This window comes from Anas acuta, chromosome 2 (genome assembly GCF_963932015.1).
Source record: "Anas acuta chromosome 2, bAnaAcu1.1, whole genome shotgun sequence".
Classification (NCBI taxonomy): Eukaryota; Metazoa; Chordata; class Aves; order Anseriformes; family Anatidae; genus Anas; species Anas acuta.
Window position 1 is genome coordinate 40,288,922 of NC_088980.1, and position 26,937 is coordinate 40,315,858.

Here is a 26,937-nt window from a genome sequence, read left to right on the forward strand (position 1 = left end):
CCAGGAGCGTTTCCCTTCCTCGTCCTTGAAATAAATATCTTCCCCCAACAGCTGGCCGAAAGGACATCGGGCGCATCTGCTCTACTTCGGCACAAACTACGAAAACCAGAATTAGAAAGCAGGTGAACGCCAGCGACCGCATGTACCATATAATTAATGTATCTGGGACGCAGCCTGGCAGTTTCACCTCAGCTCATCGACCCCCTGCAGCCCGGCGGGAGCACAACAAACAGCGAGCCCCGCCGGGAGGGAGCTCGGCCGCGCCCCGGGCACCTGAGGCAGCGCCGGGAGCAGCCCCACGAAATGGCGGCGGGGCGCCCTCCGCGCCTCCAGGGGCTCGAGGCGCGGCCCCTGCCTCACACCCCGGCCACTCCTCGCCCCTCTCCTCGCCCCACGGGACAGCTGGCGGCCGGCTGCCCGGCCCTGCGGGGCCAGGCGCCGGGGAGAGCCGTGCCCTGCCCGCCTGCCCTCCCACAGCCGGCCCCCGCAGCCACCCCCGGCCCCTCCGGAGCCGGCCCGGCCCCGCGGCGCGGCGCGGCGGCTCCCTCTGGCGGCCCCGCGGGAGCAGGGGACCCCTCGGGGCCGGCGGGGGGCTCCGGCTTCGCCCCCTGCTCCGAAACCCTCACTGAGCAGCCGCTCCTCCCTCCGTTTTTTAATTTGTTTCTTATTTTTTCCCTTCCCATGCAAATCTCGACCTTCTGAATTAACAGCTCTGTTATCTTCCCCGTGATTTATTCCCCATCTCTTCCATCACTTTATGCCTCGTGACATTAACCAGGCAGATCTGGTAAATCTTTAAGCTAAATTAATTGCTACTCCAACATTCAGCATTGCTTCACGCCTTAAAAAAAAAAAAAAAAAAAAGTAAAAATCACCACAACATACAAACCTTATTGTTTACTCTATTTGTAAAGCAAGTGAAAAGTAAAACCTACTGAAAGTTTTACAGCAGAAACTGCTAAAATATCTTCCAGCATACACGCTATAATGTATTTTTATCGCTTTGTCTTTCCTTCCAAGCAAACTACTTGAGACTCTGTCTGGGCTCATCTCAGAAAAGACAGCATCTCCTTAAACTCTTAGGGGAAAAGCAAATACTCTGCTTGATACTTGCCATGTACAAACAACACAACCAGAGGCAACAAGATTTTTCTTTTGCTACTGACATCTTGTGGAACTTCATAATCCTTTACAGTCTGTCAATCAAGAGAGTAAAGAGGATACAAATTTAGATCAGGCCCCCAGTTATAACCAGAATCTGACCCACCCCACCATGTCATGGGACCCCAAGAACCTCAACAATAAGCTATTTCCCAGAATTTAATTGTGGTTTGGTGACTCAGTGACACACAAGCGCTCTTGAAGTAAACAATTGACTGTTTTAAAGAAAAATTCTGCCCCTCCTGTAAATAATTAGTTACTAATTGTAAAATTATTGTTTTTGTGCCAATCTATTAAAAATGAGAGGGAAAAAAAATGAGAAATATAAAGTTCCTCAATGAATTTTGTATAAAGACAAAAATTCTAGCCATCCTGGGAGTTTTGCCATTTTTCCTGATGAGACCAGGATTTGGCATGAAGGCAGTTGTCACTTGTGTAAAAAAACTAATTATGAAATAACTGTAGGAAAATATAGTCTTTTGTTTAAAGCATTATACCAACATATCTGGCTTTGGCACAGTCTTCCTGCGTCCCATGGCTCAAAACGGAGAGCGTAGATCCTCTTTTTTTCCTCCCATCTGTGTATAGAAAATGAATTTAGTGGAACTGGTTGTGGCGGTACTGTGTGTACCTAGCAGCACCCTGAGCAAGCAGATCTCCACTAGGTCAATTCAGCAACTGCCAAAGTAAACATAGTGAAAGAGCCCACTTGTAATACCTGCTGCGTACCTGACAGTGATTTTAATAAACTTTGCAAATGTATTGGAAATGCTTTCAAAAGTATGCTTTTATCCCGCACTTCATATGCCAGAAGTAATTTCCTATTTTTCCTTTAAAGGAAGGTGGCAGATCAGTAGAAACATTGACTATTATTTAATGTATTTGCCTATTATTCTGTAAACTACTTGTCCATTTTTGTATCCAGAACTTGGGCTGTCTTCTGAGTACCCAGCATGGTGCACTACTTTACCCGAGCAAGAAGAGTAGGCAGTATCTACATTAATTATAGCAGTTTCCCCTTGAAGGCATAGATGCGGGTGGTGGTGGTAGAAATCAGATTCTTTTTCAGAGTCTACAGCTAAAAAATCTGTGACCAGACAGGACTGGGAAGGAGTCAGATGAGTCACTGGCGAGGCCTCTATCACACCAGGCCAATCATTTCTGGGAGTCTTCACAGACTTTGCAGATTAAGTTTCTCTCTTGCCAGAAGTGACAGAATTTTTGTGTTTAAGCTTTGATAAACACCACAGCGAGCAGTGTTCATTAGATTATCTCTTATGTGTTGAGCACTTGTTTGCCCACAACAAGCTAGCCAAGGTCTCATGGCTCTGAGTCACAAGCCCTGAGCATGCAGGACTAAGTCCTGAGCTTGTCTCAGCATCCCGCGTGATCTCCCTGCCGGACAGCAGCAGCTGGGCAGTGTGCTCCCTCTCCATCACTGGAGTTCAGCCCCAGTTCTCTTCTTATTTAACAAGGCAGTCCTCACATTCACACTGGATACCTCAAATAGTAGCAGCAAAACAATCATTCCATTCTTAACTGAGTTGTGCTTCCGACATACAGCCCTGTACTAAGAAAAGAATGTTCCTATTTTGTCACAAATCATAACCAAAAGACCCATCTTTGAGATCTTAATCTTCCCCTGGCCTGAAAAGGTCATATTTGAAATTCATTCTCAGCCTTTGGCCTTCAATCCAGCAAAGATGTCAAGCTGTATTGCCAATTATTGTGCTTACTTTCTTCTCCCATAATGAAAGGTGATTAACCAATTAACATTAATCACTGTGGTTAAGTGTTCTCCCACTCTCACCAGGTGTCTCCTCCTTCATACAAATGCATTGCATTAACCTAAGAGTACACAAAAGAGTTGTGCTGCTCTGGCTTGAGGACCATTTCATCCCTGCCCCTTTGCTTCAGCTGTCGATAGAGGCTACCACTCTCTGCTAGGCCAGTGCCATGGCAATTCTCTGGTTTGAATCCTGACTCCTGTCCACAACATGAACCACACACTTCTTGGCAAGCCTCAGACTTCCTTTCCACATGTTTTTTTTCCAGACATTACATAGGAGAACACAGGGTGCATTTACATATTATGGCTAGAAGACTATGAGGAAATGGGAGATGGTGAGGGAAGCAGAGACTAAGAATACAGCAGAATAACTGCTATATAAGAAGCAAGATATTCTTATTTATAAGAATAAACAGAATAACAAATAGTGACAACTAGAGAGAGAAAAAAAAAAAAGTGCTAAATAAGCAAATTCTAATCCCTTCTGGTTGGACATTCATGTTTTTCTGAAAACATCTTTGATTGACTCTTGAATCTGAAAGTGCACTTGGAGGCCTTAGATGAAATCAAATTACAGGCAGGTGGATCTTCCCCAGATGTTCAAAAAAATGGAGAGAAAAACAAATGTAGGTCTTTAATTCTGTTATGTTCAACTCTTGATTTTTTTAGAAGTCAGCTCATGAATGCATGAGATACACTAGTATGGCATCTGAGGGCATCCGACTGATCACACAGATACATGCCTTACTTAAGGGAAAAATAATCTGAAAGTGAGCCAGAAGGGAGAGGACAACATTCTTGCTAAATCTCAGATATGTAAGTAATAACATGAGTAATAGTCAAAGACAGTAACCAGTCAACATTTTGGGATTTAGGATCCTGACCTTTATGAGGATGTGACAGAAGACATCATAGCCTTCATGGGGATGTGCTCTTGTACCTCCGAGCAGAAAATTCACTTGAATAAGCCCTGCCCTGAGCCCAGTCACCTCCATGCTGACCCCAGCCTTTGCCTTTTCAGCATTTTCTCTCACACACCTTTTCCAAGAAGCGGTTTTGTAACATGCTCAGGAAGCATGGAGGAAAGCTCCAGCGCCGTTGGACTACGTGCGCTGGGATGCCATCCCCTCCTACTCCGCCCTGGCATGAGTTATGGCTCTCTTGTTTTTCTTGGGGACTATCTCGGCTTTGTGGTGCTGAATTACTGGATGTGTCATCTGTACTTTTTGTTCTGCAAACTCCCTCCATGAAAGCTGCTCTCACTTCAACTTAATTTTTAGTGAAAAATCTGAACTAACAACCTCAGGAAAAATGACAAGGTAGTCTATAGGCTGTATTGGTGACAAACTGAACTTTTAAATTTATTTTCAGCATGTAACAGGAAAGCAAAATTCATATTTTTGGAACAGAGTAATACACAGAATTTTGTACTGATACATATTCAATAGAGAAGACACTAGGCGGTGGCTTATGGTACATAATACCTGTATGAGCAAGCAGTATCTTTTCATTTGTAAAATACACCAAACAACTGTGCATCATATAAAAGAATAAAAATCTATAGTCTTAGAGATGAATTTAATGAAATGTATCCATCAGAACTGGCTTGTAGACACAAGTTCAGCAGCAGACTTTTATTCATGCTTTTTATTGCTAGCCTAGTTCAAGCCACAAGGATATTTTAAAAAGTGCAATAAAGTACAAAATCAAAAATTTTTTAAATGCATTATCCATATGCATATCCATATCCATTTGCAGTCTATCCTCAAAGGCTTTATCAAAAAGGCAAGGAGTTACTAAGTTTTCTGATATGATCATTCAGTAGTTCCATGTAATCTTATTTTTCTTTCTCACCCAGAGCTGTTACTGATTTTTTACCTTTCAGCTAAGAATTTCCTATTTTAACTTGCTTCTTAAGCACTCTAAAAATTGCTGAGCACTAGAAAGCCAAGATTATAAAAACTCTGCATCAGTCAGGATGTGACCACAATATGATATGTGCTCAACAGTGTGCAGGCTTCGGCAGCTATTTTACAGCATAAAAGCCGGAAAGTTATTATATGCAGACAATGAGTCTGATAAGTTATAATTGTAGCCTCACTGCTTTACAGGTTTTTGAAAGCACTTGGGTTTCAACGAGCAAAACTGCAGGGTGAACAACGTTAATGCAGATAGATGAAATAATTCCTCTTGTAGTCCTACACCAGTGAGACTTCAGTTCTGGCATACTGTTTGCAGGACAGGCTGAATAACAAAGCCATTGTGCTGAACATTACCTGCAGCAAATGGAGGTGTCCCAACAAAATGCTGAACTGCACTGCAGCAAGATAAACGTCTTTTTTATGTTTCCACCAGAACCTAATGTTTTATTATATCCCGGGCAATGTATCCTTTTATAAACTAATGGAAAATATAATAATAATTGGTTTTATTTTGGCCATAAAAGAAAAGGCTGCACAACAGGGTTAGTATTTAGCAATGCAGTCAGTTCTCCAGTAGCCTGACCACACCAGAAAAGCAGGCACATAAGAATGATGAAAAATATACAGGGGAAGACTGCAACCTTACCTTTAAACCACCATCAAGCAGAAAACTGAGTTAGTGATCTCTCTTTCACCCGCCATTTCTAGAAACAAAATGTTATCTCCCTCACAAAATATCCCCAAGCACTTATAATTGATCATCACAGCGTGGAGCTGTTGACTGGCCCTACAATGCATGCACCCTAAGATACCTGCTTATGTTCAGCTCAATACTGTGTCAGAGCAGTGCAACATTGCTTCCTCTTTGCTTTACTTCCACTTTGCTTTACTTCATTGCAGAAATGTCAGCAAGCTCCTGTACCTAGCACTTCACTTTGGCCTACTGAATGTGTACACAGGAGGGCATAAGAGGAGCACAGAACCAGAGGCAGCTCTGCTTAGCCACTGCTTTGATAACCACTGTTTTGCTTTCACAAACCACCTCCCTTAAAATTTAGCTCCTTTCACAGGAGCTGCATCTCCGATGAGGTTGCCACTGATCAAGGAGTCTTGCAAGCTGCATGAACGTCCTCCTACAGCACAGAGGAATTACAGGCAGCACAAACCCCCTCCACTCACTTTTGCTGTTGTTTGCAGTGGGGGTGATGAAAACTTCATACCTCAGTGCCTATCATATTGAAGCTTAAAAAAAAATAAATAGGATATTTGGAGAATTAATGCCAAATATTACCTCTGTGGGACTTTCTTAAAATGACGTGTTGCAGTGAAAGCTAAAACAGATTTACAAAAGAGTAGCTGATCTGTAACTGTACACTGGGAGATGTTTATCGTTGGAGATTTAGCCTTAATTCAGAAAGACCTCTACATACTTGCTTAAATATCCAATTGAGCAAGGATCTTGCAGGGCTAATGAGGACAGAAAAGTAAAAGGGATTGCATAAAAAGCCTCATATTTAAGTCATTATTCCTGTGTTTTTTGAAGAGCCTTTGAGACACTTCATGCCTTATATGTTCATTGTCCTGTGTATGGGAGTTTCATTCAGACAACAGCTTTGACGTAAAACTTTTCTTGTTTTTCTGTTTTGTTCTGTCAACTCAGGAAACATTAGCTCTCACTGAAATTTCAACAAGGGACAGTTTATCTTTGATGCTAATTTCTCCTATTACTCATTGTGAAGCGTGTATTAGATGGTTGTCTTGAGTTACCCAGTAAATCTCTACAACTGATTAACTGAAGATAAGACCAAAGATACTAAATTTCAAAGACTTCTATTGAAACTGGTGATTTTCCACTCTCAACTTGATATGAATTAAGAAAGATGATTTCTAAATGTCAGGAGAGGAGGTACATGTATGAATCTTGCTAACACAAACAAAATTTGTCAATGCATCATATATGTGCAGTGCCTAAAACAAAAACAAAACAAAACAAAAGTCAGTGAAGCAGAAACAAATATATTCCAAACTAGAAATGTCACTCTCCTGGATGGAGATAAACATTACCCTAAAGATTGGTACTGGCATTTGTCTGAGCTATTTTCAGGGGTTCAGATGTGAACAGCAGAATTAATGCAGCTTTAGGCTTTCTGCTTTTTCTTAACCAGAGCTTTAGAGGTTCCCCACTTGGTTTCAAAAAGAAATTCTTAATAATGAAAAATCATTGCCTATATTGCAGTCCTTGAGTTACAGTCTGAAAATACAGAGAAGTTTGCAGAAACCCTTGGAAAAGAAAACAAGAGATGCGGTTACAGCTATGGATTTAGGCTCATGAGTTTTGCATGTTGCGTGACTTGATGAGTTTCCAAACCTGAATCTATTCATCCTAAAAACTGATAGCCAAATTGAAAAACCATCAAATTCTGAAATGTTCAGCACAGATTCCAGACCTGAAATGCATAGCTTAAATTCAATTATAACTGGGGAAAAAATATAAAGAAGCTTATTTTCAACAAAATTAAGGTAACGGATGCAAACAAGAAGTCAGATGTTTTTTGAAATGCATATCCCTAATCAATTGTAAAATAAAGATGATAAATAAAAGGGGATAAAGATGAGCTAAAAATCTGCTCAGATTGTTTCCCAGTTTCTCAAGTCAAATGGGTGGTCCCGGAGTGTTCATCTACCACTGAAGAAGCAGCTCAAAAGAAAAGTGCGTTAAAAAGAAGTTGGAAGAATGTTATGTACCCAAAGAGGACAGCACCTTTCTGGATGTGAACGTGCAGGCCTTATGTCAAGCAGTAGGGCAGCACAAGGGAAAAGAGGAGATACAAAGAAGCATCAATTACAGAAGAGGAAGGACAGACAAGTACAGTTAAATGATTATGGGACTGGACTGACATATATCAGTTCAGAGTTAACTATGGCTTGGCCAAGTGACAGGAAAGCAAGCACATGATGACCATGTTCAAAAGACAACATGGGATGATGGAAGAATGTGACTTATGGGAAATTCAGTTAAATTATTCTAATGGTTACTGGTGGACATGTAATTAGGTTAGAGGGCAGCTATATTTAAAAAGTATTCCTGCCTGGTTTTAATTGATATTTTGAAATGGAGAAGCCCATATTGCTATTTCTGAGGTTTACCCAAAAGCTTATTTTTCAAAAGAAAAATTCAATGACTTCAGTAACAATTAGGCTCAAGTTGGAGAAACCTTTCTGCAAACATTCCCTCTGAAATTTCAAAATACAAAACACATGTTTTATACATACATAAATATATTTTATAATTATTATAGATAAATAAAGAGTTTCAAGTTACCTGGCAATAAGCTGGTGGTCATAAAATATGAATGTATTAAAACTATCTAAATGCCCATTTGCTTATGGTTTTGGGCAGATGGGAGTCATGGAGAGAAAGAATGATACTTGCGAAAATGAAGTAAAAGCTCTTATTTTGCTGATTTTAACAGAAAATTGCTTTCACCCTCTCTAGCAGGGTGCAGCATTGCATGAAGTTAACTGGATTTCAGCTGAGGATTTTCACAGGTCAGAAGTTACCCTGTTCAAAGTCCTATCCCTTTTTAGCCTCACTTTCTGAGAACAAACACATTATGGCATATTTCCAACTAAATAATTCACTCATTTAATTTAGGCAGAGTTTTCCTAAGAGGTGTGCTCTAATCTCAACCACTCTTCAAACTGTTTTTCCTGACCTCATTGGGGCCCAGTACACATAGCAGAGAGGACTACTACCACTATTGCTACTTCATCTCTTCATCTCTGAAAAGGCATATATCTTAGCACAACGTAGAAGCGTTATGGATACAAGCCTACTTTTGGGTGCAGGCTGGAAACAAACCACACAGCCCCAGTGTTAACAATGGCCTTTCAGTATGTCTGATAAAACAGTGATTTTTTAAGCCTATCTTCTTGTTTGCTGCCTCATTTGCAGCTAACAATAGCAGAATCAGTCCCAGAAATTAAAAGAAAAAGTTTAATCGCTGATGATTTCGCTATCTCTCCCAAGCAAAGAACAAAAGTCCACAACCTTTTAACCTTTTCCATCCTATTTGCTAATTACTTATTTTGTAATTAACCCATTATGCATCTGTCATTGTATTTTAAATTAAATCACTTTAATTGCTAGTAAGTAGGATCTATTTAGCTCCTGGTATGGTTGCATGGGGTCATGAATGTGGAGCTGCTGAAACAGTTACAGGTGGCTCTCTGCAAAACTGCTGAAGTTGCTTAAGATAAAGATGAGTTAAGCTGCTTTCCTTAGTTGATTTAACGTCCAATGGCACATTTGCGATGGAGAAAAGTTTACTGCAAATATCAGGGGGCATTTTTTTTACTCCTTGTATACATACATCGCATTGGGCACTATTTTGTTTCTTGAGGGATGGAAAGGAAAACACAATTAATTATAACTTTTTCAGTATTTAGGTCCTCACATAAGAAGAAAGGCACTAAGGAGTGCGTGGTATATGTTTTAGAGAATGGCAATATGAATTGGCAAGGTCAGTCTTCCTTTTAATACTACGTAAAATTAAGAATCTAGTACTGATACCTTGGAAGTGAGAACGTGTTCCCAGCAAGAACAAGTCCACACCTTTGCTAACTCACCTAAACATAACTATGGGTTACCTCCATGGGCAGCACACCTGGAGGTCTCACCTTGTCATGAAACAGGAAGGCAAAGTGGTGACTTTAAAACTCATAACGAGGAGCCTTTGGAGAGCCTTCAAGGACATCACAGCCTGTCAGCAAGAAGCCATCAAAAGCTCAATAAATAGTTAAACTTGTGCAGAGCTGAATGATGACATCAGAAAGCTTACATTTGATTAGGAGAGAGGAATAGGGGCAAAGATGCAGCCATGGAATTAAATTATGACTCAGATGTTCCTGATAGCTGTATTCTGAATATGCTTAGCATTATATGACCCATCTTGAAATGATGGGGATCTGAGCAGGCATGCTAGAAGCTCGGACTGATAGAGAAAACCAAATTACCGGAAGATAATGACTTAGGAAGTGGACAGCTCTGAGGGCAGCCTGTGCGTCAGTGTGCTGAGACAGTCTCACACTGGACACAACCCCAAAACAGGCCCAAGCCTCCAGGAGAGTAGCAGGGAAAGAATGAGGAGGGAGCAATTCAGTTGTAAAGCCTTACTCTTCGCCCCTTACTATGCTTGAGGTTTGAGGTGGACATTTTCAGTTCTTCTGGTCTGCCAGCCATTGGCTTGGTACCCTCAAATCTTCCCAGCTTCACCAGTGCCTGCATTCATCCCCTATCAGAGGTACGTATTGGGACCTCGGGCATATATTTACCAAAGCAGTAATGTATGAGCAGACACTTCCCAGAGAACACACCAAAAATTATATGAGGAAAATCTTATCCACCCCCTTCATTAAGCTTATTAAACTCTCAGTGTTACACTGCCCTAGTACTTCGTGATGGCTTTGTGATTGAGGTCTCACTAGGGTGTCAGTCTGAGTTTCTCTACTTTCCTGAGTTAGCAGGGCGGACTACACTTTTCTTTCAAACCACAGCTCCTTTCTCTCCCCTTCCTTCAAGCCTTTTTCTCCTCCTTTCCACGTTACCCTCATCTCTTCTCTCCTTCTGTTCCAGTTTCTTGCTGTGTTTGTACGGATGTGTAGCAGGAAAGCTGCACGGTGTGTCTCTGAAGGAAATCAGACATTTCTGCCCCATCCCAATACCAAAGGCCAAAGCCACAGCCCCAATTACTCAATGTTTGTCTACTGCTCGTATGTACCTGTCACTGGAAGAATAAATCCTTGACGAACATAGCTGCTACCAGGGGTGATCACCATTCAGAGAGAGCTCTCTTTTAAGATACCAAACACAAGTGATTTTCAAAGGTTAGCAGGAAGACACTGAGTCTGACCTGGAATGAAGGCCCCGGAGCAAGGAGCAATAAAATGGGGTGTGCACCCAGCAGTGCAGCATATTGGACACATTAAAATATTTTAGAGTTTTCTGTTCTAAAGCTCTATATAAATGTATTGCACAAGACATGATGGAAATTGGTACTTTTTCAGTGGATTTCATTCCTACATTTAGTGTCATCTCTATTTAACTAACACGCAGTTTGATTTTAGCCAGGCACTCAGGGACGGCTTTTATGCCTCTTGTCTCTGAAGGAGATGCAGAACGGGATGTCATCTCTGCACTGCTGATAACAGGCTTCCCCTGATTTATCTCAGCAGCATCACGTGGATATTGAAAAGGACAGTGGAAATTCTTGATCCCACAAGTGATACGCCTGATGGGAATTACATAGAATATCTGGAACCGTGCCAAAAAAGCACCAGGGACATCCTTTTCCTTTCTGCAGTGTACTGAGCAATAAAATATTAAAAAAATGACACACCAATCTAAATTAAGGATGTAGGCAGCCTCCCGTCCAGTGATGGGAAGGAGCTAATCTATCAGAACAATTTTAGAATTAATCAGTTTCATAAGTATTAATATATGGATCTAATCTACATTCAATGCTATCCAAATTACCTTGTGCTGAAAGAACAAGTTCTGTATAATGAAGAGAAACAAATGAAGCTCAGAGAAAATAATTAAATAATTAAAGCTGGGAATTGGAGTGGGAATTGGAGTCAGCACTGCTTTGTGTTCTATGTTGAAAATTTATTCTTACAGTAACCCAGCTTCCTCATCCAAAGGTGGAGATGATAACACTCACCTAAGTTCCAAGAGTACGCCACTGAGATCTACAGATAAGCCATCAGGATTGCTATTATTAATATTGTGTATACTTGGCATGCTATTCCCCCCTCCTTTGTTAAAAAAACAAAACAAACTTCAAAGCAGTTTCACAGATTGCATTTCTGGTCTACTTTGTTTTGGGGATTGTTTTTAAGAATAACTTTTCTGAAGTCTATAATTTATTTACTACATTTGGGCATATCTTTTGCCACTGACTTTAATTCTATTTTACAGCTTATTAGTTTTATGAGATTTTGTTCTCTTTATGATGTGGAAACACGGTAGCAGAGTGTTTGAATGAACACCAGTTTTACTAACCAGCCAGATTTAGCAGGCTATTTCTTGTTGTATCCTATAAACACAATGAGCAGCCAATCTGATATTTAATGATGCAAACCATAAGCAGAGGTACTTTTCTGTGCCAAGATACAGTATGTGGCAATTGCAAAAGATCATAGTGAAATTTCTTTGGAGAATAAATAAAAAATAAAAAAGAGCATGTAGTTTCTGAGTTGTTCTTTTGTGGGAATCAAACCCAGGTATCTTTAGAATGAGAAACAGATAAATAGATTAATTAGAAAGCCCCCAAAGGTATTAATAGAACGAGAGAAAACTTCTTATCCCTTTAATCTTTGGAAACCAACTGCAACCAACTGTGCTTTTTATGGGAAAAATTTATAAGAACAGGATTCACAGATTTATTTTCCTGTTCTGCCATCAACTAGCTGTCATTCAGACTTTGGACTGAATGATAAAGGAGTTCAATCTTAAAGGTAAACAAAAAATGTATTAGCTTCTAAGATTATTTTACTTGTATCTTTATTAAGATTCTTCAGTAACTTCATCAAGTTCTTTATAATGACTTAGAATTAGGATTTTCTTTGATTATGCCCTAGTCCATTTCACAAACCTTCTTAGTATCTCTTATAAGATTTTTTCTTTCTTTCTTTCTTTCTCTCCCCTCTCCTTGAAAACATCTCTGTGCATCTGTACTAAGTGAGATTTTTATACCATTAGGATTTTCTGAACAGGCACAAGAACTACAGCTTTATTGTTCATGGAACATATTGAAGTGCTGTCCTTGCTCACATACAGACAATAAAAAGAAACAAGTCTTAAAAATTCAGAATGAAAAAGCAGAGTTCCCAGTAATGACCCGACATACAGTTCTTGAGTGCTTTAAGTTGACAGCACTGGATCATTGAAAATATTTTAGTAATACAGAAATACATCCTCTCCTGAACAAACTGACATCACTATAATCCATCAATTTGCAGGAATTCACAACCACACAGGGCCTTATTTCTCAGCTATTGTGGTCAACAGCTATAGCCAAAATACGTGTCTCTCTTCCAGTCCTCTTTTTTTCACTCATACATCCGTTGACTACATTTTAGGTCTATTTCTTCATTTCAGTTTTATTCATCCTTGCGCTTGTTGTAGTTATGGGCTACAACTCATGAAAACCCTACGGAGATGTAGAAAGAAATACTCTGTTCAATTCTCCAGGACAGATTTAAGCTGTCACTGTCAGCACCAGGATATCTGTCAGTATTAGTCATCCTGCCAGCATTAAGATAATAGAGAAAAGATAAGGGTCTGTTCTACAGCCCACAGAAGCAGAGGGAGTCTTTCTATTGACGTCAGCTATTTTGTACCACGTTCCTCTAGCATGGATTAGGACACAAAGAGTAGCTCCTCGTGCCAAATTCCATACTTACTTCTTCATGTGCACTCAGTTTTATTGAGCAGACTCAATAAAGTCTACTGGGACTGCCATTCCTGCAACCTTTATACAACTTTTACCTTACTTTATGCAGTCTATCTGGGCGAGTAGCCAGGCCTTCATATTTTACAAAGGAAAGCCTTTTCCTCTGCCAGTCTGAGTTTATTCCTTTGCCTTGCTTTTACTTGCTGTACTTCTTTCACCAGGTTCAAAGAAGTTGGTCCTTTGTTGGGTAATGTACCCTTTGGAAGCAGCAAAACTAGCAGCGATGTGGCTTTTTCAAAGTCAGGCCCAAAATATTTGTCCACAGGACTACCTCATTTAGGGACATTACCTCTAGGGACAAAGCTGCCTGCCTGCCGAGCACCATGGCCCAGCTCTTGTTTGACACCTTGCCAAATTGGCTCACGCCTCTGGTTTTCAAGCGAGCTGCTGCCCTCAGCCGCACATCACGTGGCAACCAACGATGCTCCAGCCACCACTCTCTCAGTCCCATTGCCATATGTAAGGTTTCTTTTCTTTCTGATGCTGGAAACAGATGTGGATCCCAACCCACCCCTACCTCCAACGTCCACCCCAGGGAAGATGCTGGGCAGGCAGAGCAATGCTGCCCCTGCCCCTTGTGAAGACACCAGCCAGCTGGGCAGGCTGGAGCAACTACAGATGTGACATGATATCTATGGTGTCTGAAACACAAACTGGGGATGCTGCAGTGGTGGTGCCCATGCCAATGCTGACAGCATCAGCCTCTTCCTGACCTCACCAGCCAAAGGAAACACTCTCCCACCACCCTTGTGTCATCTCCCCAAATGGCTGCGGCTAAACTGATGGAGCCGGTGGCACTTTTACATTGGCATAGCTTCATACATATTAGGGACATTGCCAAGATAATATCACCAGCTAGAAGGGGATGATTATTTTTCTGTGCCTCTACACAACATATGCATGCTGGCAAAATCATCAGAAGTCACTTCACTGCTCGCCTAGTCACAAAGGAGTTAGCGCCTTCAAATTAAATAATCAGCAGAATGGGTAATGAAACTGAATTGCGCATATTTCTTCACAAAAAAAAAAAAAAGCTATGTGAAATTATTGCATTCTTATATTGTAGCATTATATTTTTGTGGCAATAGAGAGTTGGTGAAAAAAAGCTGTTTCCTTTCAGATTCTGTTTTTCCACTAGCACTTTTTAAAAATAACCTTTAGATCACTTTCCAGTTAGTTTCATGCAGACACAATTTTCCTTGCAAGTATTACTGTCTTTACATACTGCACAAATTAAAGGAGTACATAACATATTATCCTCAGAGATACACAAAACCAAAGCTCCCCAGCTCAGAACATAGACCACTGATGCTGATCAGTGAAATAACCAAGGCTTAGATTTACAGCAGACAGATATGCTGCTTGATTGCTGGCTAGACTTCTGAATTTTTGTTTCAAAGATGAAGTGAGATACCAGAGAGGAAAAATAATTTGTCTACAAGTGTCAGTATCCTCCAAAATAAAAGGGGCATCCTACAAGAAGAAAAATGGACTTTTTCAGTAAGGGGAAGCCTTAATAAAATCCAGAGACCAGCTTGCTGAAAGAAATCTGACTGGCTCCGCACCAATTCATCCACAGTGGATGTAAACCCAGAAACTTCACTAAGCAGATCATCTCTTACTCACTACAGAGTGTTTATGAAAAACAATTCCCTTTCCTCCGACACTGTGACTGAATAGCACCTCCTGCATTTATCTCACATTTGCATTTACAACAGAGGAAAGCAGTACTGAATGCTACAGATCAAAGAGTCGCACAAAGCAGTGGAGCACTGGAGAATCCAGCCACTCCTAAGAGGAATCTTGGATACTGGATATTCACAATTGCCAGCATTTTTTTTTTTTTTTTTTTTTTGGTTAGCAGCCTACTAGAATATTTAACAATACAATAGATTCTTTTTTAAACACGCACTCATGATGAATATTTTATACATAGTCCACTTTTCAATAGAAGTGAAATTCTGAACCGCTACAGAAAAAGCTCCATTTGCTGGTATTTGTGCATTATTGAAATAGACAATAGTTTGGAAGTTGGTTGTTGGAAGAACAACCTACATGCAGTGTCAAAAAATCACATTTACAAGCTAAATAAAGTAAAACAACCTGCATGCATTTTTTTTTTTTTTAATTGTTGTATGGGGGAGAAAACTTTCAACATGCAGGTCTAACAACTTTTGTTTCTCATTAGAAACTACTGAATTCCCAAGAGATTTTTAAATCAAAGAAATCAGACAGAAAAAAAAAAATGTTGCACTGATTTCATTTCAAAAAACCCAACACATTGAATATATGGGTGACTGCCCATCAAAAGATGAGATTTGCAACTGAAACACTCCAACTCTGCAAAAAGTAAAAACTGACAAGCAGTCTGATCCTGAATCACAGCCTGATCCTGTTCCCATTTAACTCGAGAGAACTTCTACCCACTGTTTATATTCTTTCACGGAAAAGCAGTGAGAGCTTAAGACAGCAGGCAAGGTAGGCAGCAGCCTGGAGCAGAAAGCTGCCTACACCACCCAGGAGAAGATGGAGTGCGGCGCTCATTTGCAATTCCATAACCCTTACTAGCACACCGTCTCGCAACTCAAATGCACTCAAAGGCCTTCATCTGAAATTTTACAAGGATTTGAGCACATATCAATGACAAGTCTCAGCTGTTCTGGAATTGGATAGCTGATTTCTGCAATACACTTAAATTTTTTTTTAATACCACGTACTTCACCCCTTGAAGAAATCAATGCTTTTACGTATTCACCAAATAATCCCTCACTCAGTGCTAGGGATTATTTGTTTCTCTCTGTGTTCTTTTACAGGTTATGGATATTTTGTTTTGTTCTGTTTTTTAAATCCATGTAAAACAAGTCTAGGTTGATGTCTGTACCATGCTTCACAGACTTCTCCCAGCAGAGACTGACATTTTTCTAGCTGCGGGGTTAGGGAATATTTAAATATTTTGTATAAAAAGAACAGTTTCAGCTAGGATCTGAAGGGACCCTGCCATGGACAATGTTACCTGCCTACCAAGGAGGTGCAAAGCCAAAGTTCCCATCAGAAAGAAGACGAGGGACTGGAATAGGAAGAGTCTCAGTGCTGCCCCCCAGCCCGCTGCACAGGGAATATACTTCTGGATTTGGGAGATGGGCACTGATCTGATTTGGCTGGCCCCATAATCAAGGTTGTAGATCAATGAATCACAGAATTGTAGGGGTTGGAAGGGCCCTCAAGATATCATGGGGTCCAACCCCAAAATGTATGTGGATGTGAATCCTGACATGCAGATGGTGTGATGCCCAGCCAAATTCACTAGCTGTAGGGTTCGACTTGGCTCCACTTCTTCCCAGTGTATTTCTTACTATGGGCAGTTGGACTGGGTCCACATGTAAGTGCCATAAACTAACCTTCAGACTCTGAAAAACAGGCATCAGAAAGCAAAGCCTTCAAGCATTTGCCTACAAAGGATTCCTGCACTGCACTGAGCATTTTGTGCTCCATAGTCACTGGTTTCTCCATTAAAGAAATAAAGCTTATTTCAGTTTGTTAGTCCTCTTTCATTCGTCCTTCATACCAACTCCTAAAATTTTATCTTTCTGGTCTTCCGTAAGAGTCAGGAAATATAAAGAAAGCAGTGGGTGTTTTAAAGCACTTTAGTTGCCAAAGTATGACTTGAATAGTTATAATATGTGATTCAGCTCAAATGAGACTCCCTCTGTCCTCAGCATTTAAAGATTATACTTTTTTACAGCTGTTTGTATTGCCAAATCCCAAACTTCAAATGAAGATCTGGCATTAGCACATTCTTAATCAGAAACCATAGCAAATGTCATCAGCTTTCCAAAGAATGGCACATAGAAAACAAATGTCACCAATAAGGAGGAAGATTTAAGAGGAATCCACTGATCAGAAAACATCAGAATTAGCACTAATTCAGGGTTTTTGCACAATAATATTTTTTGGTTAAGAGAAATAACAGGATGGCTTAAAGATGTCACAGAAGTACTGTCAAGGACCCTAACTAAGAAAAAGAGTATCCTTGGATGCTGCCAAGAGAACTGGGAACACTTCTGTTGGGAAGCACATTCTAGTCTGCTTTCCCAAATGGGAATACTTTCCCAAGACAGGGTCAAGCAGATTCCCCCTCTAGGGTTTCTGTCTTCTAGCAATGGTGAGTCCATCATGAATTCCGATTTGCAAATACAAACCTTAGATTTTTACATATTTCTATAGCTGCTTGCAATGGATTTTAATTTCAGTACAATGCCACACTACTGAGAATGTGCTAACGTAGTCCTCTATATTGCCATTACAAGTCAGCCTGCTGTTAAGGAATACCAGGTTCATTAATCTTGCCAATTCTCTGCACTGTGTCATGTGCTGCTCATTAGGAACCATGGGCAACCAGACTGTCTCAGCTGATCAGCTATAAGAGTTACAGGAGCCTTCCCCTCCCTCTGGTAGCCAAGACATAAAGTCTGCCACTATCACAATTCTCTTTAGGAAGGAAAAGCAGCAAGTGCTAATTAAGTAAGGTGCCACAGTAGGCTGTACAGCAAATGCCATTCAGAATGAACATTCAAGTGTGAAGGACAGAAAGCTTGTATTCTCTTTCCAAGAAACACAGCAGAAAGTTAAACACTGAATAGTCTCTCTGAGATTGTACAATTTGCATGTATTTTCCCCCATTAGTGTACAGCAATGAAAAACCTTTAGGCTTTGCTTTAAGAACTTAATCAGGGCTTTCAGTGGAGTCTGGCTGTTTCAACAAGTCTGAAGTTCACCCTCTCAATGCAGACATCATCTCCAACCCAGCAGCAGATTTACATTGTCTGCCCATCCAACACACCAGCAGGATGGGTACCACCATAGATTTGAGATTCATGAACAGGATTTGAAAGAAGTGGTTTTGGGGCACAATGATGTAGCGAAGGGCAGAAAAGTTTAAAAAGGTTTTCATCATATAGGGTTTTATATAAATTCTGATATACTACAGGTTACCTGTCGTGACTACTGTAAATGTATTGCATGAGACAAGGGGTACACCTCACCACGTGGGACTAGAAGAGATTTGCTACTTGGAACACGTCTCTCATAAATACAGTGCCATTTATGCTAGCTTCAAACACCACACCTACAATAAAACAACCTTTTCTATTGCTCATCTCTTTCTTTAGTTAGAGCCTCTTTCCCCAACATAGAGCTCTCCTATTGCAAATTCAGCTCTTGGTGCGTGTCCTGCCACATCCCCAAACAGTGCTGGCTTCCCCTCTCCTTCACAGCTATCCTTTAGGCATTCCTATAGAAATAGTATCAAGGCCTTCCCAATCATCCTTTTGCAAAACTAAGCAGCTGTGCTTTACTAACTTGTTGCTCAGAACTCCAGCTTGCTAAGCCTTTAATATTTCTTGTTACTCCCATCTAGACTCTCCTTTTGCTCACCAGGTACTCCAGCTGGGACCTCAGCGGGACAACATCGTGATGTGTAAGTCTTTCAGTCATTACTTAATGCGTTCTACACATTAACTATTCTGGATGCTTTCCTTTGGAGTAAGTCTGCTTTCTTCAGTTCAAATTAAACTATGCTGAGATCACTCTGAAAGAAGAATAAAAGTGCCCAGTTACGTAGTACATCTGGAGTAGCTACTCTGCCTCAAGTTTTTATCTGATATTTTTCCAAATTAATTTCTGGTTGTACTCCTTGAACTTATGCATTCCCCCATTTTAGACGTGGTGTCTAGATCTATACTGTGTACGATGGTTAAACTTTCAGACAGTTTAGTGACAAAGAATGTCAGTATTTCAGAAAAATAAGACCTAGCTTTGGACCATTTTTTCAACTACCTGGAAGACAAATGTCCCATTTTTATTATTGTAACAGATTAGATGTCATTATTTTTCACGTAAGAATATATCTAAGTGAAGTCCTAAATGTTACTTTATGGGAATAATCAAGACATCACAGCACCAGTTTTCATTCACAGCATTTTAAAGGTCACTGTGCAAATGTAATATGCTAAAAATGGATCTGCTCCGAGTAACGCCCAATCAAGTTAATGAAACTAGATACTGAAGACAAAGTTTATCTTTTTGTTTTACCTCTGATATTTCAAATTTGTTCTACAGACTAAGGCTTGATTCAAAATGTCAGAGAAAAATGAGAAATTAAGTAATGCAGAAATAACATTTTCTTTCATCACGCACAACCTATTTATACAGTTGCAGTCCTTGCACCGCTTTTGCCATGAAAAACATTACATTGATTATCGCAGTTCATTCTGCTTTTCTTCAACTACAGTCTTATTCTATTTCAATTTGAGCAAATGCAATTTGTAAAATTACTTACTGCTTCTCTATATATTTAATGAACATTAAAACAACATTATCATAACCTATCCTCTTTTGTATCAGGCATACAATAATCTTTTAAGCTACTTAAATGCAACTACAGGATTCTGAAGACCAGTTCAGTCAGTATAATGTGTAGCCTTTTGTGGGTAACACAAAGAATTTTTCAATTTTGTTGTTAGAAATAGGGTATTTTAAACATCATATAAAACAGAAAATTGTAAATGAAATGATCCAAAGACCCAATGACTTCATAAACTCATGATTAGAGTATTTTTCTTCCATTAAACACTTAAAATCTTCAGCTGGATGGGGAGGGAAAAGGGGAAATCATTAAGTGCAGCATGCTTACCACACTTACTATGCAAGTTTGAAGCTAGAACAATGGAGACATATACAGAATATGTAACAGCTGCTGTACCTGCAAGTATCTTTGGCATAGTAGTTAGTTTTACGTGTCTGTGCTTAATACCTACAGTCACAAGTTCTGCTGGGTTATGCTGCTCAGTTAAAGGAATAAATACACAATTTCATCGGTATAATGCTTGTGTGCACATACGTCTGAATCCACCCATTCAAGAAGTCCTTTGAGACTACCACATCCTGGCATAAAACATAATGGAAGACACACACGCTACAGCAAAGTACATATAACTTTCCCAAGCCAAACTATCCATATTTACTAAGCAGGGCTTCTGTTCTGCATAAAGCTATTCACATTTGTAATTCTTTCCAGCATGAGATTTCATACAGATACGGCTACACTGGTTTTATTTTTCAGATATGTTTTTTCATATTTTTCCCTTGTTAATTAACAACAAAATTAACTGCTAGATACCCCCGTCAAAACATAACAGACTAATAAGCGTTAACAATGGAAAAATAGAAAAGAATAAATTCAGAGTCTACATTCATCCACCCTTCAGTATTACAGGGGTTCTAGATCATACTAGAGCATGATTAATCAATCTATTGATGGAAAATACCATGTTCTGCAAAACCCCTTTCCCAAAGGGCATTCTTTTTAGAGCTGTTATGTGCTCTAACATTACAGGCACAAAAATCCCGTAGGTCAGAAGACAACGATCCCACCCCTTGAATTCAGTCACGTATAGAGTGAAATGTGGAGAGTGTGGCATTTTCCTCTAGTTCCTTCCCAAAAATTCCCAATGCTTGTTTTTGGCTTCTGATGGACACTCAGTTCTTACTATCTATTAAAAACTAGCACCTTCTGCCTGACTGCTAGCTAGTCCACCATGACCATAACTTCTCCATGTAAAAATCTTAACATTTACTCTCACTGAATTACCTCTGCTGTTTTATTGCTCAGTCACACTGTGAGTTCCCTCTGCAACTCTTCTCATTTGACTCTAGCACTGTCAGCAGGCATTATTAGTTCAGTTTAGCCCCCCTTTTCCATATATCAAACCACCCAGACTCTTGGACAGATGCCTACAGGACTCCATTGGTGACTTCCCTCCATTGTAAAACTTGACCATTTACTCCCCTTTGCTTCCTAACTTTTAACCTGTTATTAATTCAGGGCAGGAGTTTCCCTTTCATCGCACGGCAGCTTTACTTCTTTATGAGCCTTAAAGAAGCCCATTGAAAAGTTCTGGAGATCCAAGCAGATAACTGGATCCCATTTTTTCCCCCAAATCACTTATTCCCTTGGAGAACTTGAAAATTTTGACTTCTCCCTGTTAAGCCATGCCATTTTGCCTGCATGATGGAAAACACAATCCCAGCTTGTAATTGACTCGCTGTTCCCATTCATTGCACTTCACAGCACTGACCCGTAACTGTGGTTCAGTAACACTCATCATACAGGTCAGCTCTTTATGCACACGTGACAGAGTTTTCTGGCTGCCAGAGAAGAAATGGTTATGAATTATGTTTTTTTTTTTTTTGTATTTTTATAAGAGTATTATTTCCTGTATCCATTTTTTCTTTACTTCTTTCTCCAGTGCAATAAAAACAAATGTAGGACAGGGAGAGAGGAGAAAGCCCTCAATGTGGTGAAGGAAGCTTTCTTGAAATTCATTGCAAAGGAAGTCAACAAGCTTTGCACTATAAGAGTAGCCCAAAATGAAGGCTTCCAAGCTCATGGATGACTTTAAACCTTCACAGGGCAGAGAAGGAAAATGCAATGCCTTAAGGAAAGGAGGCTTATCAGAGTAGCTGTGAGCCACCTCACCATTACCTTCCCTCTCTGCCTTGTCCCTACTGCCTGCCGGACAGCTTTAACCCAGATCGACATAGACACCAAAGTCTGAAAACCTGACAGTGGTAGACCCCCCGGATATCCAGGCACAACTGAGGAGTTCAGGGTCCTTGGCTCTTGGGGAGCACACCCTATCTGCTGGCTTCAGCAACCACTATGGAGCTGTTTGCCCAGAACACAGGGGGCATCGGGGAACTGCCCCCTGGGTCTAACACAGGCTTATCTTAACCAAGAGATTTTGAATTGAATTTTTCATTCAGAATTGTAATTTTTCCATTTGGAATTTCATCCTAGTGCTCCTACCCAGTTCTGTTACCAGAGATAATAAAAATAAAGGAATAAAGCAATATTGCCACGCTGCATTCGACACTGGAGCTGTAGGTATAGGCTGATGATTTAACACTGCTTTTTTACTGTAATGTCTAAAGAATTTTGGCTGGCTGGTAAAGAGGATAGCAGACAAAGGCCAAAGTACAGTTACTCACACCCTGTTTTATGGTTTGGTTTTTCTCATGTTATGACATGAGATGCAAGAAACACAGCACAAAGGTTTCTATCAGCTAAAACAGAGAAATGCATGATTCCTTACAGAAGGAAAATCCACAGCGATATTCCAACAACTATTACTGACTTTATCTTTTGAGATGGTTATGACTATTCAAATATATTCATAAGATACGATATATGCATACACAGAGAAAAACAGAAAAAAGCTTGTCAGCCTAGACAATAATTGCAACATGCTGAAAATAGTTCAGTTGTAGCATACTATAAACAACTTGAATTTCCTTTTAAAAGTGACTATATTGTTACAGTTTCATGTTCATCCAAATAAATTATATACAGATCAGCTAGTACTTACTACAAGGGTGATTTTTTTTCCTACCGTTTTCCACAGTTAGAATTTTACAAAATAATTCCTATAGATCAATCTTGCTAAAAATACTTGAAAGCAAGGCAGTAAGAGCCATAGCTACTCTTTCTAGAGATGTTTTCCAAGCAAAATCCAGGTTCCAGTTCCCTGTATTCTACTGCTGGCAGTCTGTTATTTTTCCTCTAACTGTCTGACCAAGATCCCAAATCTGAAAAAAAAATAATAGTAAGCTCTAAGAATATTCAGGTCTAGAAATGCATGCTACAAAAAAACACTTTTACCCTAAAATAGCCTTCTTTAATTTTAGATGTGTTTTAACAGAAAATAAAGGCAAGGTCAAAACAAATCCAAGCACAAAATTGGATGGGGGAGGAAGGGGGGGCTTTCACAGATTAAACTATTATATACTACAGAATTTTGCATAAACCCATAAATAGGTAAGACGGAAAACAAAAACACATGAAAGAGTTGAAAAATGAAACAATGTAGGTTTTAAGAGCCAAGATTAATCAACTCTCGTTTCTTTGAAAAAGAGCATTCCAAAAAAGCATCACCAAAATGTGAGTGAGATGCCACAATAAAAAGATGTATTATGTACCAACAAATACTTAGTGTTTGAAGAGGCATCACAAAAACTGCATCAGTCTTGAAATAGGTATTAAATCCCATAGCAGACAATCCTTAGTTTAACTGGGTACAAAGAAAAGTGGTTTAGATGTCAGTTTATCTATATTCAGCTTACAGAAATAGGCATTTGCTTTATTTGTATTTATTTTTTGCTGGTGGTAACAAAACCAGAAGAAATGGGATTTTTTGTTTAACACAGCATATCTTTGCTGCGTTAACCTGAAAGAACTTCTCATTCCAAGTCTCAGCTCCACACATAAATATCAGAGGGGCAAATATCACAGATAAAACCAAACCTAGTTTAGTCTTTCTGCCAGGACATATCACAGTCAGGGAGTTAACTTTTCACTTTCCAAGTCACAAAATATCAAGTTTTGTTACATTCTTTGAAATGTTAATATTTAATTCCCTTTTAGCATCCTTTACAACTCTCACCTAATTTGAGGGCAATAGGTTACAGTAACTTTTATTACTGCCCTGGACACTTTTTTTTTTTTTTTGGTATGCTTTTATGTTGTGCCAAAATTGCCTAAGTGCATATGAATTAGGTGGTTTGGTTTCATTATTTTTTTTTTCCTGGTTAAGAATGTGTCTACATTTAAATGAATGATCTTGCCTTCTGCCTGAACGTTCCCCAAGCAGCGTTCCTGACCATGTCAGCATCTCGCTATTGTTCCTGTCCATACCCACTGCATCTGTTCCACAGAAGTTACATCCCCCCGCCAGCCCCATAAATCACACCGTGTTTTACATGCAAGCCCCTGACGGAACTGAAAGCCTCTGACAGACTGTCCCCGACAGCCCATTGAGAAGGTGGCAGCGACGTGACCCAGGCTGGGCACCGCGTCTGCCCTGCTCTGCCTGGTCGGCTCTTGCTCTGGCAGAGGGGAGTCCAACAGATCTCTGCCGCCTTCTGCCTTTCAAAAAGCTTCCTGAATGCCACATCTTGAAAAGCACAAAGAGGAAGCGCACATTTAGGAACGGATCCATTGGCTGCAGCACAGCCTGCGGAGCAGCAAGAGAGAAAAAGCAGAGAGAGGACTCACCACGATACATCCGCACGTAGGGAGCACGGGTTTGGTAGCAACCCTCAACAGCCTGGAAGCTGATACTCTTTTTCTCTGGTCTTTTCCTTTCTCAGTCCCCCCCACTCCTAATTTCCCCATTTAAGGCAGAAAATAACAAGGCAGAAGACGCCAAGAGACTTTCATGACATAAACAATAAGGCCTTCCTGTGCCAACATTTCCTTTAAAAACACTTGCCAATAAAGCTCCTGGAGGCCAGTGAGAGAAAGAAATGCCGAAACAGCCGTGACATGAACTTGGCATATTTTCTGACTCACTCACTTCCCTTGAGACAATCCCGCCAAGAGAACGTTGAAGGATAATGGGAAAAGAAAATTTCTTCCACAGCGCAGGGCTCCGGCTACCCGTGCTATACAAGAAAACTGCCAATTAACTTTATTTCTGTTTACCTACAGACGCGCTCACGCAGCCACCTCCGCTGGCATGTTTCCTGACTCACACGCTTGTGTTTGCACATTCATCTTGCAATCCTGATGTCTGAAAAAGGCGAGGAGGCTTTTTTTTTTCCCCTTTAAATTCTGAGAATCCCTCACTTGAAATAATTTCTGAAAAGTAGGGAGAATGATCAGTAATGTATAGAGGGAAGTCAAACAGCTGGCTTTTTCAACTATTACATCCAGTTTTCCTTTTCCCTTATCCCTGGTATATCTACCTCTTTAGTGCTATTACAATTTTTAAGTGCCGGGCACACTAGCCAAAAAAACATGAAAGATATCTGTATCTGCAAGATGCTCTATCTGGAATGGAAGTTTTTCAAGATCACTTTGCTTTGTTAACCCATCTCAGTTTGAGTAATATCCCGCTTCGAAAATGCAGTGGCAGGTTAAGGATCAGAAATTGGAGTCCCTTTAGAAACCAGCATCCTGCAGGCACAACCGCACGCTCACTCACTCGCTCCCGTGGTCAGGCTGTCCCTCGTCCGAAGTTTCTGTCTCTCTGGGGAGGGGGGTGTTTGATTACAGGTCTCAGCGCTGCGATGGGGAGATGCCTCCTCTTCCTCTCACACACATCCAGTTGTGGGGACTGCACGAAGCTCCAGCCGTCCCAGCGCACGGACCTCACATCCCATCACTGCTCACGCTCGCTCTGTGTGTCTGAGAAGGCAGCCGAGGCTGCCAAGTGCTCCGCACTCGGCTGAGGGTTGTTATTGTTGCTGGGGTTTCTTTGGTTTTGCATTCGACTTCTTAGATTAGCATCAGGGTATCGCATATCAAAATAACCACTAGTGAGGGTTTGCTGGCCTGCTCAGAAGTGAGGGTTCACCATACCTACAGCTGCATAATTTCACTGTAATGTAGTCTGAGATCATACCCCCCTTGTTTTATACTCTCTAATAAGTTACTTGCTTGCTGCTCTAGCACTTTGCCTTCTATTGTGCTCAGCCAGCCTCCTGATGATCCTCTAAGAGCCTGCCTACTCTTGAAGACACTCAGCAAATCCATCCAAGCCACCGTCCCTCCCAGGCCACCAGAGCTACTCTTCTCATGGCACTGCTTGATCTACCCCTGAAAATCTGCTGATACAGCAACAGCACCTAGTGGTCACAATTTACTTTTTTTTTTTTTTTTTGGCATTGCCAGCTAGCATGGCCCTGCTTGCAAAATACTGTAGCATGCTATAATGTATATAATCAATGGTATGATTTATCTACCGGCTCACCTTTACTCCTGCTAAGCACCTTGTCAACACTCGCATGTAGCGCAGGCCTCTTTTTTCTTAACCAATTTTTCTGTCCACTGGCTAACACTGGTTTGTTTTTAGGCTTGTTTTCATCAAAACCTGAGAAAAGAGGTGTTTTTTGTAACGACACCAGGGTGAATCGTCTGTGGTTGGTTGGCAAACTCTGAAATTCAGGGCTGGGACAGAAATATTCAGAAAAGCTGACTTGCTCAAGAAATGAAAGCCCTTCTGACAATCTTCCAGAGAACCCCTGAGGAAAAGGGAGGGAACCAGAGAGACTCAAGGAAAATGGATGGGAGCCCAGCGTGGAGATTCAAGCCAGAGCGGTTCCTGGCCAAGAAGGAAGGCTGGCAAGTAGACAAATACAGGCTTTCATAGGCAGCATTGTAAACAAGACATTAAAAATATTAATCCATTTAGATTTCAAGCACCGAGATGAGATTTACTTAAGAAGCAGAATTATGCTGGTAATGGCTCCTCAAACATTTCAGCTGAATGTCAAAACTTTTGCTCAACTGTATCAAGTGAAAACACAGGGAGCTGTTGACACTACAATATTCAGACAGTCAATCCTATGGCAGAGCTGGAAAAACACAGAGGAAGGCAAAGGAAAGATTCAGCCTTGGGCAGGAACTCAAGCCCTTGCAGGGAAACTGCATTCACAAATTATTTTTACCTTCATTTCTGCACCAAAATAATAAACCGAAGGAGTGAGATAG

At 40.5% G+C, this 26,937-nt stretch overlaps 1 protein-coding gene across 21 annotated transcripts in view; it reads right to left on the reverse strand.

Annotated features, from left to right (window-relative positions):
• The window catches only part of THRB (thyroid hormone receptor beta), a 167,771-nt gene that overhangs the window by 53,005 nt on the left and 87,829 nt on the right, over positions 1 to 26,937 (reverse strand). Inside the window, exon 3 of one of the 21 annotated variants that reach the window (XM_068674389.1) lies at positions 1,663 to 1,739. The exons of 16 other annotated variants lie outside the window; for them this stretch is intronic. The gene's annotated coding sequence lies outside the window, so the exon portion shown is untranslated. Of the gene's footprint in view, positions 1 to 1,658; positions 1,746 to 9,552; positions 9,574 to 24,498; positions 24,563 to 25,429; positions 25,595 to 26,937 lie in introns of those variants that run through there. 4 more of the 21 variants (XM_068674393.1, XM_068674392.1, XM_068674391.1 and 1 more) reach the window with 4 other exon arrangements.